Source organism: Bidens hawaiensis, unplaced genomic scaffold (genome assembly GCF_021521415.1).
Source record: "Bidens hawaiensis isolate Kalapana, Puna unplaced genomic scaffold, B.hawaiensis_p1.1 tig00029317_1, whole genome shotgun sequence".
Lineage (NCBI taxonomy): Eukaryota > Viridiplantae > Streptophyta > Magnoliopsida > Asterales > Asteraceae > Bidens > Bidens hawaiensis.
This window is the reverse complement of record NW_027494844.1, coordinates 52194-74355: the sequence shown is the minus strand read 5'-3', so window position 1 is coordinate 74355 and position 22162 is coordinate 52194. Positions and strand designations below refer to the sequence as shown.

The 22162-nt window shown below is 30.1% G+C and overlaps 1 pseudogene across 1 annotated transcript; it reads right to left on the bottom strand.

Annotated features, from left to right (window-relative positions):
* Positions 1 to 2567: 2567 nt before the first annotated feature.
* LOC143578676 (high mobility group B protein 15-like) lies at positions 2568 to 6631 on the bottom strand (annotated as a pseudogene). The gene is made up of 6 exons (XR_013143315.1): positions 6379 to 6631; positions 6218 to 6296; positions 5776 to 5938; positions 5572 to 5700; positions 4721 to 5124; positions 2568 to 3184 (listed from the first exon to the last, which is right to left on the bottom strand). The product of XR_013143315.1 is annotated as a high mobility group B protein 15-like (transcript).
* Between the last annotated feature and the right edge of the window lie 15531 nt (positions 6632 to 22162).

Genomic DNA, 22162 nt, shown 5'->3' with positions numbered 1-22162 from the left:
AAACCAATCAAAATACATTTTAAAACAAACTTTTATTATAACTAACCAAATCCAAAATACACCAAAACCAAATAAAAAAAACTTACAACCAACCAAACCATAACTTGTAGTAACAAGCTCAATCTACACAAGTACAACCAAGACTAAACATCTCATTCTAACAAAATCTAAAACATATCCAGATATTAAACCAAAAAATAAAGGACTAACAAATAAATAGCGGTCTTCAAAGTCTTCAAAATTTCACGGTACTTGGATTGCACATTTGAAAAGTCGTCTTTTTGCATCTGTTTGAGTTTGTCTGTTGCCTTTTAAGCTTCAACACACCTAGCTTATTTACAAGCCAACATACCACAGTTATGATACATATTGTATAATAAGTTTATCACAAAAAATCATACTTGTTTGTGCTTGGAATCGGGCTGTAATCGAGCAAGGATGCTGGTGTTGTGCTTGGGTGGCCTGAAGAGAGGAAGGAATGAGCGATGGTCATGTGTGTGAGTAATTTGGTATCTTTTTCGATCGACGATGTTTCTAATCTGAATCGCTAAGAGACTTACTGAGCCATTCAAATGTAATCCTTTTATGAAATAAATAGTCTGGAGTCTGACCCAGTTAGCCCATTGACCCATTCAAACCCCAAACAAACACACCCTAAGACTAATTTAATAACCCAACCCAACTTTTTAATAAAAATCTGATTCATCTCTCTTCTACATACATAAGTGAACCTAACCCAACTTTTCATTTTTATTCACAATCAACACAACCCAAATCAATTATTTTAATACATATATCTTATTAAGTTTTAATTTATTCTATAAATTTTATTAAAACTAGAAAAAATGTTTATTTTTTAAACAATATTATTTTAAATATAAAAAATTATTAAGAAAAGATAATATCGTAATTCTACAAAAAAAAATCCTAGAATTTTTACAAGTATTAACAAAACACAATTTTACATATAATAATATTAAAAAGTAAATATTTTTAAAGTGCTTCGTTTTTTCATAAAATTTATATGAAAATGTTCATAAAAATAAACTAAACCAGACTGTGTTTTTAAATATTTAAAATAAGTTAAATAATATAAATAAGAAACATGATCAAATACATTTTATTTTTAACATAAAAACAGTAAGAACCAATTTGCTATTATCTTTAGGTTTATTTTTATAGGTGGTTGCTGTTATTTTTTGTTCGTATTTTCTAATTTTCGATTATGAGACGTTATAAGTATTTGCTAATTTGTATTTTGTTTATATTATTAGATTTTTTTCTTTTGTTGTTATAAGTATTTGTTGGTATTTTCTGTTATTATTTTGTTCTTGATGTGATTCTTTTGTTGTAATTTTTAGGTTTTTTTTCTTTGTTATTATAAATCATTGTTTATGTAGATTGGTATTGTAGCTGGTATTGTTTATTACGTTCTTATTTTTTTATAAATTAATATTATTGCCTACGTTCTCATGTTAAGATTAAAATGTACATGAACCTTTCTCATATAAATAATTATATAAAAATCAAATTATATAAAAAGCAAATTGCTTGAAAGAGAAAAAAGAAAAGAAATATTTAATTTAAAAGTGGGCTGTGACCAAGGTTTGGGGTTGTTGTGGGGTGAAAATGATTAAATCTTTTTTTTATTACTTGAATAGTGTCATAACCTCTTATGAGGTCACCAATAAACCTAGAATACATTATTAAATTAAGTGTATAAGTTACCTACATGTAAAGACTAAAAGTGGTGTTGTACAACATTCCGCTACACAAAAAGTCAATGAGTACATGAGGTGAGCGCCTCACTTGATCATTTGACCATTTTTTTCGTACGCTTTTTGAGCATCAACTGCATCTCTTGTACAGAATGTGCGCTACCTCTTGTACAGAATGCACGCTTATTAAAATTTAGGCAGGGACTCACTAAACAACTCGCCCAACTCATGATACAAATTTATAAAGCAGCATTCTGAAAAAATCATGGATAAAAACAAAAGAGTAGCATTCATATTTGGGTTTTATTTTAAAAATTAGAATTTCAGTCACCTCCATGGTCTCTCAACTTCTTTTATCATCTCCAAGCCTCCTCTTGCATAACAATCACCCAATAGATAAGGCGGCAGTCGGCAGATGAACGATCCAGCCGCCTAAGGCATACATCGCCTCCTCATGGGATCGTTGCATGTCGCCTACCCTGATGCATTGTCCTCAAATCGGTCAACTAAAGTCATAGCATTCAAAACCATTTGACCAGTGTTGACCTAATATGACCCATTGCCAAAAAATGGTCCATGATCTAGACCCATTGCATTTGTTCACTAATCATGACTTGACCCTTAACAGAACTAACCTAAATAGATATATAAGACCCGACCCGACCCAGCCCATTGACATGCTTAAATAATAAAAGTCATGTGGTTTTACATATTCTCAATACACAAGAACAAAACAAGCCAATTTGACCAAATTAAAATTCATAGCAAAAGATTGTGTTTCTGACTGAACAAAGACTGCTACCGGCCAACGAAAACATAACAAATCGAAAATTTTAAAATAACCAAAAAAAATAATTAAAAGAAAACAAAAGGACAACTGATTTTAAAGAAACCAACCAAAACATAACACTCATGTCTGCTATCAAAACTTGGGTCTTCATCAAGAAACAATCTTTTACCTCAAACTCTCCAAATTTCTGCCTTCATTAACGGCCCGTTTTCATCAAACATTTCCAAATCTTGATCTTGATGATCGGATGATTTTTCTTAATCTCATCATTCATATCAGGTATCTTTTTAACTCTCTGTGAATCATTCTCTTGGATACGCGTTAACTCATTTTCATAAACTAACGGTTCAGTCACAACAGGTGTTGACCTTTGTTGGCCCACCTGGTCAATGTTTTCAGCTCCCATTTCAAGATTAAAGATCTTACCTGAAATTTCCTCACCATCACCTTCAAAGCTGCTTTCGTCATCATCGTCACAATACTGGGAATTCGGCTCGTTTTCGTTAAGTTTATGAGAATTGGCACCGTTGATTTCAATATTTGAGTTCACTGTAAGATATTGTTGTTGCAAAGGAGTTGAAGTGGTTAAATTTTGACCTCTTTTAACACCCTCTTTATAGTTCTCCATTTCACTTCGGTATCGTTCTTTATCTTTAACTGCCTTTTCCTGGTAAACCTGAAAAATAAATTCATTATAAAAAAATTGGTCATGCCCGCTATCTCAAACGGGTCGGTTTGAGTTATATTCATCTATAACGGGTCAACACGTAGAAAATAAAGTTTAAAAGTCTTTTAAATTCATAAAACCTCCCAAACCCCTTTGTCAAATATCAGAAAATCATTGAAATATTAATTTTTTGTAATATTGCAAATTAATTATTTATACAAAAAAACTATATGGTTAAAACCCTTTGAAACCCTTTGTCAAAAATTAGAAAACTATTAAAATCACATAACTTTGTAATCTTGCACATTAACTATTCATACAAAATTTAATACTAAACCAGAATAGTATACATTTAAAATCTTGCACATTGACTATATATATATATATATATATATATATATAATTAATAAAATTATGGAACATTTAAATGCATAAAACCTCTTAAACCTCTTTGTCAAAAATAGGAAAATTATTGAAAGAATATAACTTTGTAATAAATAATCAGAATAGTATACTTTCGTAAACTTGCACATTAATTATTTAGAGAAAAATATTAAAACTTTTTGAAAATTAAGTATTTAAAACTTATATTCATAAAATCTCCTTAATCCCTTGGTAAAAAAAGGGAATACTACTAAAATAATATAAGTTTGTAGTCAATAATAGAGATAGTATACTCTCGTAATGTTGCACATTGATTATATATACAAAAAATTAAAAGTTTTTGATGATTAACTTATTTGAAATTTAAATGCATGAAACCTTTTAAATGCCTTGTCAAAATGTGAATCATTATGGAAATAATATAACTCTTTATTAACCAATAATAGAAATAGCATACTCTTGTAATATTGCACATTAATTGTTTTAAAAAAACATCAAAACCTTTTGACCACTAAGTAATTTAACATTTAATTGCATAAAACCTCTTAAATCACTGTTGTCAAAAACTAGAAAACTATTGAAATATAATAATAGAAAATCAGTAACCAGAATGGTATACTTTTGTAATCTGGCACATTAACTATTTAGACAAACAGATAATTACTTATTGGCAATTAAGCTATTTGACACGGGCAAAAACAGTCATTTCAACCCGTTTACTTAAATGGGTCGATTCAATTTATATTTCATCTATAACAATTCAAAAGGTAACAAAAAAAAAGTTAAAAAAAACTTTTAAATGCTTAAAACCTCTTAAATCCCTTTGTCAAAAATTAAAAAACTATTGAAATAATATAACCTTGTAATCCTGCACATTAATTATTTACACAAAATATAATTATTTAACCAGAATAATATAATTTTGTAATCTTGCACATTAACCATTTATACAAAAACATAAATTAAAACTTTTTGACAATTAACTTACTTAACACAAGAAAAGATCCCTCATATCAACCCGTATACTTAAACGGGTCAATTCAAGTTATATTTTATCGATAACGGGTTAAAAATCAGAAAATCATTGTAACAATTATAACTTTTGTAGTCTTGCACATTAACTATTAACTATTTTAAAAAAAATCAAACGTTTTTACTTACCGCCTTTTCAGACTCGGTTAACTTATTCCAATCTTCACCAATCATCCTACTAACTGCTCGATCTTTGCCCGTATGCAATGACTTTAGCCTCGCGTGATGTTCAGCAAAAAAGAAATTATAACCACTTCGGTTAGGTTTCGGGTGAGCAGGATCACGCTTTCTAATTTCAGACTTCTTCCTGCGTCTTCGCCTTGACTTAAGCATAGTTAAACCTTGAGTTGGGTCCATGGTTACTTGACCCTCATGGTTTGGAATATTGTATAACGGGTTTTGGCTTTGCACAGCTTGATAAAGAACACCCTGTAACTGTTCTCCGCCTATTGCAACGGTACAAAGATACCCACTTTCAAATTTTCCATCAAGGATACCGGTTACGGGTAAACCGATTAACGGGTGCAGAGGACCTGCATTCTGTTACATTTAACAGTTTTTAATAATTGGTAAGAAAGTGAAAAAAATATAAGCATATAAACAAATAAACAAAAAAACCTTTTAGTGTTATTTAGAAATCAGAAACAGTGCAGATTATCAAACAGCACATATCAAATTACCGAATTACCCTTCTGTTAAATACAGATCTTATTCTAACAAAATGTCAATTTTGGTCATTTAACTGTTAAATGGGTTGGCAGGTGACAAGCAAGTTGTAACCGCGTTAATCAAGTTGGTGGGTTGTAAAAGAATGGGTTAAACGGGTCAAAAATGGGTTAGATTATATGCCAACCCACAACCTAACTATTAAAACTTCAAACAGAAAAAGAAAATCCAATTCGATATTAAAAAGCGCGCCTGAGTCAAAAATTGGTCAAAATCTAAGTAATGTTAAGATGTGTAAGAAGAACGAAAATAACCTTTACTCAATGCGGTCTCTTCTTCTGTAATCATATTCTGCCTCTTCAACGCGGTCTCTTGAATTTCAGGTAACACAAGAACCGTGCCCGATATTGAAGCGGGTGTGGTTTTAGCAATCTGCCAAGCGTCTAAACAAACACAACGTTAAACAAAAAAACCATACAATAACAAATTAATATCAACAGTTTAGAATTAACACAGACCAGTAGGAATAGGAGTCCATGCTTTAGCCTTAAAATAATAAACTTGTTCAAAATGATGAACCAGTGCCAGATAATACTTCCTCAATATAAAAGAAGAATTTGTAGCAGAAGGCGGAAAGGTAAAACAATTTGTCACTTCCTTCCATTTCTTCTCTTCGAGAACCTGAAATTTTAATCAAATAGTTAAATAACCAAAAGTGCGGGCAATGCATGCGGGCTTCACCCAACTGTAACTCTCTTTTCTCCACGTCAGCATCACATCAAATTTTCTTAATATGTACATATTATTCATTTTTCAATTATTATTATTTTTTAAATTAAAAAATACAAGACTATATAGAAACATAAAAGATACTGTATAAAAATACGCGAAACGACAGCTTTCAGATCAGATACGCAAATCCAAACACTGCGTACGAAGTATAATACTACGGTTATGCACCTTTCTAATGCCTCCGCGAGCCGTAACTTCCACAAATAGACGATGCAAATCTAGATCCCTTCCACCAACAACAGGAATCCTACAACAAACATGTCCAAACAACCTTAAAAACATCAAAAAAACACATAACAGCTAGGTTTTAACAAAAGTTAAAATGTTACTTGAATTTGGTCCCCATAGCAGCATGAAACTTCCCAAGAACATCCAAAAATAAATTACGGCTAGCGATAATATCCTCATATAGAGCAATTGGTGGTGGATACAAATAATACTGCATAGGGTCATTTGTAGAAGATGAAGCTGCCATTGCCACGTCACCACCTCAACTTGCACCAAATGTTTCTTCACTGAAGACACAATACAAAAACATAGGATCAAACAAGTGGGACCCACAGTCCCAAAACAAACAAAATGCCAAAAATCTTAAAATGGTAACATATGCAAATTTGCCTTAAATACATACAAGAAGATAATAATGATAATAATAGTAGTAATAATAATAATATTATCAAGAATCGATTTAGACTCTGATAATATATTACCCAAATGAAAATCACCATTATATTCATACCCATCAAAACAAAAACCGTCAAATCCCCAAAAATATATAAAAAAATAAAAATAACGGTAAGTTAAAAACTGAAAAATAAACACAACAATAATCCAAAAAATTACTGAAAAAAATACAGATTTGGGATTAAGAAAATACCCATTTGAACCCAAATCGTGCTTGTAAAAAAAAAAAAAAAAAAAAGAAATCGAATGAATCATGTGGGGGCTAAATAGAATGAAAAACCAATAATTGATGGAAACAAAAAGGTAAAAGAACCCTACTTGAACACATTTGGTGAACAACAGTGATGGGTTTGTCTTATTTTTTATTAATTTGATGTGGGTCACACACCAAATCATATACTAATATTCTTGAATAAATTAATAAGAATAATGAAATGATAGACACAGGCATAAAGTCAATATCCCATATGAAAAATGGGAATAATAATAATAACTTACCAAAGACAGTGACAGGGCGGATTATTATGCAGAATATGAAATAATAATACGCTTTTAAATGGGAGAAGAGTTTGGTGAAATTTATATTATGTTAATGTGTTAACCTAGGATTAGGATTAGGATTAGGATTAGGATTAGGATTAGGATGTACATATTTATATTAATGTTGTGGAGAATGATTAGGTTAAAATTTGAATGATTTCGTTGTTTGTGAAATTACTAGTTTGCCATTTTTTAAATCTTTGCTTTCACATTCGCACATTTTAAATCATCAAGAGAAGATTTCGGTAATTTGTTAACCGGTTTTTCTCTATTTATCTATGAACCATTAAATTATAAAATTTTATCTAAAATAGTTATAATAGTAATCAATTTAACATGAAAAGTTAAAAGTGTTGCAAATGAGTTAAGTGATTGAATCTTTTTAAATACATTTTTAATATGTTCTTATAGTGTTAATCACTTAATCTATTTATGACATGAATTTATTTACAGTAACGACCGAGTTATTTAACAACATGTTTAATCATGTTGGAGTCATGTCTACCGTTAGGAGTTCGGACAACTTTCGAAGTTTAAATGTCGCACGTGATGATTGTTTATAGAAACTAGAGATTTAGTATCTTAATCTTTCTTTAGTATTGTGTTAATCTGTTTATGACATGAGTTTATTTACAATAAACATCTAGTCATTTAACTACATGTCCAATCATGTTGTATTCACAAGTCATGTATGACAGTCGGTCAGCTTTCGAAGCTTAAACGTCGCACACAATGACGATTTATGGAAACTAGAGATTTAGTATATAATCTTTCTTTAGAGTGGAAGTGACTCTTATGTCCTTCATTTCACTTTTCATACTCAAACATAAAATCATGAAAAGCACCTGAACTAAGACTTAAAGATGAACCGCCAAAGGAACCACATTCCCTTGTTATTGCAAATACGCTTTTGAAGCTTCTTCATTACTCTTACTAAAGCAGGCACACGCAAAAACTCTCTACTTGGCCTTTTCACTAAAACCAATACGTTAAACCTACATATCAAACTTTCCATTATCAGTATAAGATTCAAAACTTGTACGTAATATAATGTGACTAGATAGCCATATGACAACATGATTTTGGTGGTTGTATCCTCCAGATCTTGCTTAAAGATATTTTATACATCTTTTGCCATTAAACAAAGATTAGGAGACTTATCTTCATATATTAAGGATGAAACTATTGGCTTTCTTAGATCCCAATTTTGCAGTAGAATTAAAGAATGACATATGAATGGTTCTTGATCTAATCAAAAAATCCCACCAAGACCAATTTGCAAGAAAATAAAAAATAACATATTATATAAAGTTGTTAAAAGTTTTAGCCAAACTTGTGGGTTGTGAATGAAACCCCACAAATGGTTCACACATCGGAGCAACGTGGCTCACGAGGTGTTCAAACGAATGGTTGCGGATCACCAACCGAACACCTTCGGTCTTGTTTCTCGTTTGATTTTCCATAGCCAAAGTCGTGCACTCGATTTCTTACGAAAAATGACTAGGAGGAGATGGAGAGAAGTGTGGTGTCTAAGGTTTGAAATTACAACTCTAATGGGAGTTAGATTGCAAGCTAACATAATTATTCATCTTCCGGTAGGGTTTCATGATAAACGAAAATCAACACAGAAAAACACACTATAATACAACTGAATGTGAATGAACAAGGATTGACAAATAAATGGATGTATATATTAATGAATGATCAAATGGATCTTCTTGTTCTGAAAGATAATACATTGACACTATAAATAGATGACGGTTGTAACTGTTTTGTGTAACCATTCATCTAACAACTAACCTAACTTAACCTAATATACGTTTGTTACAATATGACAAATATGGGCTTTAATGTTGTGTGTCCCGTTACATACTTACAACTATAATTTACATAAGTTTTTGACCCAATAAAAAATAAACATAATAACATTCTTGAGCAGCCCAATATGCATCCTTGATCAGGAGATTAAGTTCCAACATAATTCATGGATAAAACTATAATCCCGCGAACTAATAAATTTGACCTCAAGTTATATAATAAAACTAACAAGAGACGTTTGAGTCTACTAAATAAACTTAGACGCCAAGTACTCTACTTTTTGAGATTTTGGTTTGATGGATTAATAATAAAAAATTATATCTAATTATCGGCTAACTGCATCCATGTGTTTAAACTCTTTTAAACACGTTGGTTGGTTAACGTTGCTCGTAGTGTGACCCAATAGGGTCTTACATCGTTTCCAAATATTGTGCTTGTGGATGAGAGAACGCCATCGGAGGTCTAATAGAAGCAACCTTGGCAGTCAATTTCTAATGTGCTACTCCTTAAACATTAGGAGAAGTATCAGTAGGATTCCTGCATGTAACAAATGATGATGTGGGTAGTGGTATAGAATGGTCTCGGTATGGGGGTCTTCCAAGCTCAGATTAAGCACGACCTTCATCTCTTGTTACGAACTCAGGGTCTTATTTCCAAAGGAACTATCCTGAGCTATAATAGAGGATGGCTTAGTAGTCACTACTATAAAAATGTCTATTAATGCTGGTCTAAAAAATGATTTACACAGTGTGAGGTCCAACCGTTGAATATATTGCAGAGCACCGTTTTATTTTGAACAATTATCCCAACCCGTTGTAAATAAGAAGGAAACTGGCGTTGTTTATTTAAACAAAACCATTAGCAACGGGTTTTATAACCTTTATTTTAAAAAAGTTAACATATTCACAATATATTCATTACTTGCAACGGTTCTACAAGTACCCGTTCCAAAACTTAAAACGTTTTGCATGTTAGAATGGTCATAGAACTAAACCGTTTTATAGTTTAAAATAGTAATGGTTTATTATAAGTTGAATTGTTTTTAATAAGGTAGGTGCAGCCATAACAAAATCATATAAATAAATAGAAGATAAGCGCATTTATAATAAATGGTTTTTAATAAGGTAGGTAGTCCATTTACCAACTAATAAGAATTAATATCGATTAAATAAGTTAAGTTCAACCATAACAAAATCATATCAATAACTATGAGATCGATCACTTTGCAAATTTCAACTTGCAAACCTCCTTCAATTTACCCGGCCACTTTCAAAATTCTCTAATAACTTCATCCTGCAAAATCCTCCCTTCACCAAATTATGTATAACATTATGATACATTCTCTTTCAAAGCCACCACACTATATGTTCTTGAAATTTTTTTGGAATTGGTGTTCTCGAAAATATAACACCTTTTGAACGACCTCTTGTCTTATTCGATTTTTAAATTGATTCCAGGCAATGAGAACTGGAAAGCAATGTGTAGGCCGACTAGTCCCGTTCTCCTGGATCTGTAGTAGATCTGGATATAAGCTTTCAATAGTGTCCGAAAGTTTGACTTCAGGGGCTATTTGGCTAAGCTTTTGAAATTACTTAAGCTTAGCCCAACACCTTCGAAGACCGATGATCGGGTGACATGCATTGAAGTGCTAAACGAGATATGTCGGTGTAATCCTATTGATAAACGCGTAACCGACATCCCTAAATGTTATTTAATGTTGGAGAATAACTAAGGTATGCATCGATGTAAGCGTATTGATATATGCCACCCGAGATACCAAAATATAATCACAATCGTCACTAAGGAATGCTAATATGAATTGGTGAGATCATGTAGACACATACCCAATCATGTAAACATATACCAGTAGCTCAAAATTCCAAATACTATTATTGCTTAGAGATTCTTGTTTTACTAAATCATTTGTACTATTCAACTAATTAATTTTGTTAGTGTTAGAAATATTATTTATTTATGTTAAATTATTATGTTTTATATGACCAAATAATAAAATAATTAAACACATTGAACATTGTTTGTGTTTTGACTTAACTCAACTGGTCTCACAAATATCGTATCTAATATTGTTTGTTCACTTAGAGTGTAACAATCACTAACAACTATTTAAAAGCGCGTATAAATAATTTATAAACAAATTGACATAATTATAAATGATAATAATATTAATAGTGGTAGAATATTTACAAGTAAAAAAAGATATAGAGTAAATATTAGTCCAAATCATATAACAGTTCTAGTAGAGTGATGAAGAGATGTGTATCTAAACCTAAAGCATGTTTAATAGGAAGAGCACTTGGCAGAAAATCATGATTTTGATTAATCATTTCAATTCTTCCTTGGTTATCTTGCAATCTTGGCCGTGACGACAAAACGATTCTCATGATGAATCTAGGATATAGAAGTATCCCTCGTTTCTGTTCAATGTTTTCACACATATCTCGTAGTAGATGCTTGGAGTAGTTGTAGAGTTGTTTCGCAATAGAATGAACTATTTGTTGCACTTCTTGTGGGACAAAGTCCCATTCACTAAGCTTGTGTGAAAAACAAACAAAGTTGTGTACAAAAAAAATTGTCATTCTTCATATAGGTGTTTTTTGTTCACCTTATTATCACGAAAATTTCCAGTATACCTCATCTCCCAAAAAGTCTGGCGCACGTCATCTTGAAAGAAGAACTATTTGGCTTCAACATCATCTATTCGTAGAGCAACACGAATTTTCGCTTAACCCACAACGATTTCTGACCCATTTACCACACCATGATTTCTCGTTCTAAATGGCCATTTACTGTATATATGGTTTCAATCACATCAGAATCCCAAAATTGTTGTATCCATAGTCGATATACATCGACTAGATCATTTAGGGCGTAGGCGATAGGACTTAGTCTCAGCAACTCAATCATATTTTTGAAGTCATCGAATTCTCCTGTGGCTTTGGTTCTCATTCGCAAATTATGAGTTAACGGAAAAGTGTGTCGAGAGTCGTCATATGCCATCGTCTTGAAACAGGGGTGTTAGGGTTTTTGTTGTGTGAAACAGTTATCAGAAGTGTTTGAAATTGGATAAAGAATTTATTGTAGACGAATCGGTGCTTCAGTTTCACTAAACACGGTAAAAAATTAACTAGTGAAATGTAATGACTTTATAACGGTTATTGACAAAAGCCCATTATTTATTTATAGGACGTCCATAATACCGTTCTATATTGCAAACAATAAACGTGGTAACTGTTCTTTTTTCACCAATTACACTGGTCTGTAAACCGGTTTGTTTGCAAACTATAATAATTACATACATATACACACATACATACATTAACTATAACACAACGATTTTTATAAAATTTCTGTTATTTTCTAAAAATAGTTAAACCAGTTTTGATAACACTGTTGTTAATATCTAACACTTATAACGGTTCATTATGTCTAAAATGGTTTACATTGTTTTGGTTTTATCATAAAGGAACATCTTGTCAATTAAATTAAATCTTTTGCGTATGCGCAAGTTTGAAAGATCACGTCTAATCGAGTGCATGGCTCGATAAAATCGCATTAAACATCTTGCCAATTACATACATACGTACATATATACATACATACATGCATGCATGCATGCATACATACACACACACACACATACATACATTAATGCATGCATACAAACATGCATGCATGCATACATGCATGCATACATACATACATACATTAATGCATGCATACAAACATGCATGCATGCATACATGCATACATACATACATACATACATACATACATACATACATACACACACACATACATGCATGCATACATACATACACACACACACACACATACAAGCATGCATACATACATACATAATTTACTTTTACATTTTTTTATTAACTTTAATCACAAATTTTCAATCGTTAATTAAAAATAAGTGTTGAGAATAAGTTTCTAGAGTTTGCTCAACTATGTCATCCGCCAACTCGCCCACATTTAATTAAAAATTAAATGAGTTAGTTGAAAGCTTGCTAAATCTTAGCTATATATAGAACACATTTGCATAATATTATCACACTACATGAAATTATGATATACATGTTACTACCTTCTCTTCCAAAATCACCATACCCTTGTGTAAGACAAGTTCAATATGTTGTGATTAGTTATCTTGGAAAATTTAAACTACCGACGGCGGCCCAAGAGCAGGCGGTGCAGCAGCGGTAGCATACTACCACGATGGCTTGAATAAATATTGGATTGATTTTTTGTGATATAATTGTGTGTAATATGTTGTACACTGTTTGGTTTAATTTTTGATAAGTTATGTTATAGATCAAAAATTATATGTAACAAATTTTTACAAATGAAAAATTAAAAGGAAAAAAAACATAAAAAAAGAATTATTGAAACAATGATTATTATAAAACAATTTACACCACTTTTGACAACACAGTTGTAAAATGTCAATTTACAAAAATTAAAAAACAACATTTTAACTAAAACACAACGGTTGTTATAAGTTTTATTTATTTTTCTGAATAATTATATTGGTTTTAAAAACACTGTTGTTAACGTCTAACTTTACATTGGTTCATTATGTCAAAAAAAACCGGTATAGATTGTTTTGATTTTATCATAAATGAACGTATTGTCAATTAAATTTAATCTTTTGCGTATGCGGGTTAATTTGAACGATCACGTCTAATCGAGTGCATGGATCGATATAATCACATTAAATTTTGGTAGAATATGAAACGAAGATTAACTGTTATAAAATAATCACATTCAGTTGATATATTTACGACTGAATCTCTCTTCAAATTAAAACTCTCTCTATTATGGCTAATCTACAAGTTATGTACTAGAAATATTCACATGGTGAATTTGTTATCAAAGTCAACAATAGGATAAAGAGAATATGCAAAGACCCTAGGAAGGTAATGGCGACATGCTTGGAGAGTGTGCTGAGGCATATATATGACTACGGGGTGACTCGCGATAGCACATCTGGAGCCTTTGATGAGCTTATGCAACGGGTCCGCCACCGGTTCCCCGTTGTTGTCCTCGTCATTGATGATGGTGATGATTATAATGATAATAATGTTGATGAGGTTGAAGTTGAAAAGATCACAATATGGGAATGGAATAAAGATACGGGGAAGGTGATTGTGAGTAATCTGATGACTCATTCAAATTCTAGCGTCCCAACGATATTGCTTTCTTGAATAAGACTGATTTGAAGCAACTCAACATGATGTTCTGGGAGTCGAGGTGGTGAGTTTGGTGAGAGAATTGGCTACTGCTCCTGATAAGGTTGAGGATGAGGATGTGGATGAGGAGGATAAAGTTGTTGTTGCTGCTGATGATGAAAATGAAAGAAGGTTGATTTTAGCGGTTATAAATCAGAAGCGATGGATGAAGATGAAATATGAATGTATTTTACTTTTTTAAATTAATGACAAATTGATGTTTTTGGTTAATATGAATATGAAGTTAGTTCCATATAAACATTAAAAAAATAGTACATAAAAAAATTGGGACCAATCAAAATAATGATAAAGATCGATTAAAACTTAGTTTCTGACATATAAACAAAAACAAAATAATATGTCAAAAATACAATAAAAACTTACCCCGGTTAAAAAACCGGTGTTTTCATTTGTATCATGTAACAAAATACAATAAAAATTTACATCATTTTAAACACCGTTGTTTAAATTTGTATCATGTACACAGGTTAAAATTGATGCTCGTGCTATAATACCAGAGCGCCAAAATTTATTAATTCTCCGTGAAAATGTTTACATTTTTCACCAATAGCATTTTGAATTCATTATTAACCATCAAATATGTATTCATCTGTTTGCTTTTACCTCTCACTTGCAGGCACCATTTCTTCAAACCCTAGTAAGTTAATGATGATGCAAGATTAATGTCTTGATGATCATCTTTAAACATATATCAATATGTATTCATTTTTAAAGATTTTTATAACCAATGTTTTATTTGCTTTTGGAAATTCACATTTAATTTGGCCTAATCGAATATATTTGTAAGAATATTTTTTGTTAAATATATATTTGTAAATTATTTAGTTTAACTTTATTGATAGGAATTAATCCTTTAAATACCTAATGATTTAAAGATTTGATTATATAGAAGGCTAACTAGTTTCAATGAAAGACAAGAGTTACATCCAAAGAGTTTGAGATGTGTATAATAGATTACTATATACTTTGTTTATTTACAAATATAATGATTTCTATATACAACTTTTAAATTATTATGAAACATCTTCACAAATTTCGGTAAGTTACATGTACTAATTACTATATACATGTTTTTTTAAATTATGTTTAGTTGATACAGAAAATATGTTTTTTCAAAAGATGGATTTTGATGAGTGGACAAGCAAAGTTATCATATGAAACACTAAGAAATCAGTTAAGTATTATATTTTCTGGATTACTTTATAGTTTATGTATCTGTTATCATCTCAACATCTATTATAGGTGATAAACTTCAAGAGTTAAAGAAAATTTGTTATAACTTTATCTCATTATTTATTATACAACATATTTTGATGAGGGATCAAGTAATGTAGCTATATGAAACACTACAAAAGCAGATAAGTATTATTTAATTTTTTGATTAATTTATAGTTTAATATTTATTATAACATTATCTTAATATCTATTCTTAAAGCCCCTTCCCTTCCATCAATTCAAGGTTATGAAAACCTACTTTTGATTTGGTGAATATCATTATTGTATTAGAGAATATATTGAAATGTATATTCTTGTGGATGTATAAATATTTTTATTTATATTGAAGTGTATATTCTTGTAAATGAATAAATATTTTTATTATATATTGTAATTTTAATATTTGTTATAAAGTTATGTCAATTCAAGAATAGGAAAACTTGCTTGTTATGTGTGTATATTATGATTTTTATTTGGATATATATAATTATATATTGATTTGTGTATATCATTGTAGGGAATATGTAATTATATGTTGAAATATATATTCTTATGGATGAATAACTATTTTTATTATATTGTGACGTTTCCGCTATTGTAATAAGAACCTTGTGTTAACTATTTACTATACATTGATAACAAAACGGTTCATGGCCGAAAACAATTATAGACACCAGTTTTGTTCATGTTGTTATAACACCGGTTTTTAACAACGTCCCCGTTGTATTTAGTTTACAACGGTGTTTTACGTTGTAATTTACAAATATATAGACCGGTTTGATGCCTGCTAAAAAACTTTAGCACAATCGTTAAGTTTTAACTACCGTCTAGATATAGCACACCGGTTGTTGAAGCGTTTTAAATATTAGATTCTATCATTTGCAACGCAGCATATATAACGTTTTCCAGACCGTTTCAAAAACACTAAATAATCGTTTTAATATGGTATTTTTCTTTACTAGTGAGTTTATTTCACTTCAATTGTGAGAGCACATGGGCTCATAGCTTCCTTAGACCTCATTTCAGATACTAAGTCTTGCAATCTTTTCTACAAGGACTCATAATAAGTAGGCATTGAGATTGCGTCATGGAATTTTTAAAGACGCATCATGGAACAAGATTATGAAGTGTAAGTCAACTATATCTGGAATATAGTTATCTAAAGAGGTGTCTCTTGAAAAGAAACTTGTTTTAATGATTGGAAGTTCAACTAAGGGTTTCACCAACAATGTGGTATCACGATTAGATTTAATAAGTTCCTTTTATTATGAAATTTGAGGATCGGGAATAAGTTAAGGGGAAGAAGCAGATGTTGAGAAAATAAGCACGGTCGTCCATCTTCATAGGTTAAAACTTCTTTTTTTTAACCACAGGGCCTTAGACTTCCTGTGATGGAGACCATGATCTCTTGGATGCGTCGACATTTTCTTTTATGACATTTCAAATTTAGCATTAAAGTTTTAGTAGGTTGTTTGCCACCCTACCGATAAACGAATCGTTTTAAATTTGTTTTATAAAATATTCACCTTCGTCACTCTATTTGCATTGATAACGTGTATATAGGGCAAGTAAGGAACTGCGATACAATATTACACCACCATCATTAGGTTGTGTCTTATTTTTTTTCTTTAGGTTGCTGATGTGTATAATACGTGTTCCTGATGATAACATTGCAGATCAGAAAGAAAATAGTTACTCATTTTCTCAAAATTAAAATGGTACCTTTGTATGAATATATCATGCTAGGTTGGGATGACCCTTAACACTTTTCTCTTCAAAATTTATTTGACTCTTTACAACATGGATATGTTGTTTGCCAAATATATTGCCAGAATTTTATATATTATATGTTATAATTTATTGAAAACGCGTGTACTACACAAGTCTCAAGCTAGTTATTAGTATTCTAAAGTAATAATGATTTAATAACGATGTAAGGCCCTGAGGCTGGTACCCTACTTTATCGTTGGATTTACTTAAAAACACAATTCTAAATATCAGAGTGAATTAAAACTTTCACGGAAATACTAAAACTTCAACCATAAGTTACAAAACATAACATCTTGTTTAAAACATTCAATTTGTCTTAACTAAAAACATAATAAATAAAACATAATGTCTTCCTTCTCTAGATGCCAGCCGCCCAGTCCATACCACGTGCCATTCTCAAGCCAGCTTCTTTAACCTATTTACCTGCGTGCATACTAAAAGTCAGCTACGCTGAGTGAGTTCTAGTTAATCAGACAACATACATTACGTTCAAATACTACATACTTAACCTGCTTTACTTTCTTTACTACATACAAAAGTACATACCTTCATACTTACTTTCATCCTTTCATTCTTTCTTACTTTTATACTTTCATACTTTATATTACTTTTACATACATACTTATACGTTTTAAAGAGCCTTTCACTCTATAACCTCACATATATTATTAGGGCATGCCATCTTATGGTATGCCACCTCATAACCATACAACCATACATACATTTCTTTATATATATATGTGTGTATATATATATATATACACTTTCATACATACTGTTAACATTTCCTATATCATTCATGAAACATTCACATATTATACACTTACCACTTAAGGTAAATATATTAACTAATCATATCGAGTGTGTACACAGCCCCGAAAACATAACAAGCAAATGGGCTAGAAATTCACACATGTCATGTTCTTCTCTTAGTTAACTGTAATACCCCTCCTTAGTTGTTCACGGCTAATCGTGTAATAATTATAAGTATTAATTAACTACTTCTAACTATATTATACTTCTAGGTTAGTGAAACCTGTAGCTAACGGGGACCCGGGGGAAGCACCCTTGGCAGCGAGGTTCTAGGGGCGGCAGCCCCTAGCAGGATCCAAGGGGCAGATTATAGGTGATAAACTTAAAACAAATTTGTTATAACTTTATCGTTTATAAATTTGTTATTATCTCAATATCTATTATAGGTTAAAACTTAAAACAAATATGTTATAACTTTATCTCATTATCTATTATACAATATTATTGATGAGATGTCAAGCAATGTATCTATATGAAAGACTATGAAATCAGATAATATTATATTTAATTTTTTGATTAATTTATAGTTTAATATTTTTTATAACTTTATCTTGGAAAAAATTTATTTTCATTAATAAGCCTTTACAAAAAGTTAATCAGAAACCTGAAGTTTAAACGAATCAAGTTTCATTTGAGTCAAGTTTCATTCTAATCGAATCGAGTTTTCATTCTAATCGACTCGAGTTTCAGTTCGATTCGATTCGTTTCAATTTGATTCAATTCGTTTCAATTCAATTCGATTCGTTTCAATTCTATTCGATTCGTTACAATTCGATTTGATTCATTTCATTTCTATTCGATTCGTTTTTCCTCCAAACGAATCGAGTTTCTCAGGAACTCGATTCGAATCTTGTTTTTCATGCATATCCCATCTAATCGCTTTCTTACATTCCTTTATGCTCGTTTTACTGATGAACAAGTTCTGGACGATAACAACTATATTTACTTACTTTAACTCTGTCCAAACGTCGCTCGTATGCCCATTTTTATCCAAACATCTTGTTTACTATCATATCAAGTTTACGTTTTTCTAACATTATAAGGTCTGATTTACCTTCGTATCAAATCTTATGACAAACCAATGTCTAAAACCTAACCTTTATATTGAAAACATACCTTTAGGGTTTCGGTTTGGTTCAGATCTGGACCAGCACATGGATCTAGACGTGATTTTTGTTGTTTGATGATACTTGAATCACGAAATCTTTCTCTCCTTAGCTCATATATGAATCTGGGTTGCATGGGAGTGTTTGTGTGTGTTTTGAGTGTGTGTAGGGAGGCTGGTGATGGAATGAGGGTTTTGGGAAGGTTTGGGGCGCTTAAATACCCTCAAGCCCATTGACCTAAGGTCCATCACAATTCCTTATTTCATCTTTTATTGTCCAAGCTCACGATCTATTATTATTATTATTATTATTATTATTATTATTATTATTATTATTTAACTTAACTAAATAATAATGCATCATTAAGTAAACAGAATTTTTTTATTTATTATTATCTTTATCAAAAGTAGGATGTTAAAAACGACTATAATATCAATAATGTTAATTTTAAAATAATAATATTATCCAAAATTACAATATATGTGATAATAGTAATGATAAGGGTTTATTATTATTATTATTATTATTACTACTACTACGATTGTTAATATTAAATTATTAATGTTGTTATTATCATATCAATAATGTTATTAATGGAAATAATATTCTTATTAATATAAATATTGAAGTTATATATGTGAACATTAGAAAAATAATTAAAGGTGATGATAGTGTTAAGATATTGATGATATCGATATAGTAATACCATTAATAGTAGTAATGATGATAATAATTATATTGAAATGGTAATGATATTGAATATAATACTATTAATATTACCCATGACCTAATTGTCTAGTGGTATGGTGTCCACCTTTTAAAGTGGAGGTGGTGGGTTCAAATCCTTGCAAGTGTAAGGTTAGAGGGATTTTAGGTGAAAAAATTTGTTGTTTCAAAAAAAAAAAAATAATAAAAAAAAATACTACTAATATTAATAGTAATGTAAAAATAGGGATATTAATACTAGTAATAATAGTAAATGATGATAATATTAATGATAATACTAATTATATCAATAAAAATAGTAATGTTAGTAATGATTATTACTCTATTGAAATAGTAACCTTATTAAATATAATATTACGACTATTAATAGTAGTGTGATAAAAATAATAGTGATATTTAATATAATACTAATAATGTTAACAAGGTAATAAACTCAGTCGCGTTGCGGTATAGGGACACAAATTCAGTTGGTATTTGTTAAGTTCGTTACAAAATCAAGATTAAATAAAAATTAAGTTTCTAAAAGCCCAATAGAGTATACAGACACGTACAACCTCATAATCAAAGTGACATGAATTTGGTTGCCATCGATTAGGTTCGTGCCGGTATATGTCTTATGCATTAAAAATAAACTAATAGACACTCGAAATAGTATTGAAACTCGTATAACATTTGATACAAAAAACAACATATTTAAAACGGCATTCATTCGATCGATAAAATACGGGCATTGCAGTGGCGAGTCAACCCGAATTCAAAACTAAACCGAAAAACTAATTTCGTCAAGTTAACATATTTAGAAAAAAAAACAAGGTCGTTGCAGCGGCGAGTTATCATGAATTTGTTCGATATTAGTTAGGTTCACTACAAATATGAAACTAAACCTAAAAATAATTATCATATTTTAAACAAAATAAAAGACATACATTTATACATAAATAGATACTCAAACAACACATAAAACCAAAAATAATAATTAAAAATAGAAAAACTTGATCGATTAAGGGGAAAAACAAAGAAAAAAAAAACATTAATATAATAATTAAACAATACTTGAAAGAGAACTCACTTAACTAAAAAATTGAAAGTGGAAGTTGATACCAAGAGGAATCAAACACAACACCAAGTGTCACAAGAGTAGTTAGCAAACGTAGTTCATACCATCAGGCCAAATAACTAACTTGGTTTACTTACTAAAATTAACTCTATAAATAATCAAACACTTGTTCCCAAAAAGTAAAAAGCTCAATTATGACATCGAATTTAGATATTTATCTATTATATATTGTTATTATTATTATTAATATAATAATAATAATACTAATGATATCAATAAAAATAGTAATTTTATTAAAACTTAGTAATAATATTTAATAATATTATCGTGATAAAAATAGTAATGATAATGATATTAATACTAATAATAAAATGAATGGTAATAATAATGATAATACTAACTATATCAATAAACATAGTAATGTTACTAAAAATAGTATTACTAGGTTTATTAATAGTATAAATAATAATCTATTGTTTTATTAAAGGGACTTTTTATTAGAAAAGTGATCCTTTTCTAGAATGTCCACATATGCCCCACGTAAACTAGCTTTCATATTTACTCTTAGTTTTTCATAATAATTTAATTAACGATAACTATTTTTCCAAATTAAATACCTAGACAATGTAATTTATTTAGACAAAAGCCGTAAACCAAGTTTTGAACAGGGTTGTTAAAAGGAAAAATATGTTGTTTGTAGTTTTTGACTCACTACTTTGCTTTTAAAATATTTGTGGTTTACCAACTGAACTTAAATAAATTGATACTAATTTTCTCTTTTAATTAAATGTTATGGATTGACAATGTTCTGTTTTGGTTTGTTTGTCTTTTTATTTATTTTCTCTTTGAATCTCTTTAATATACAATATTAGTGCTAAATACTTGGCCGATGATTGATTTTACTTATAACAGTTAGTATAACACAATCAAAATCCGTGACTTTTTTTGGTTTCATTGGATGAAATTATATTTTTAATTTTTTTTAAATAAGGTCAACTACTAATAAAAGAAAGTATTGTATACATTAAAAAAATATCATTTATTTTGGTCAATTTGTATAACTAATACCATAAGTGTTAAAATATTTAAATTTGTAACTATATTAATT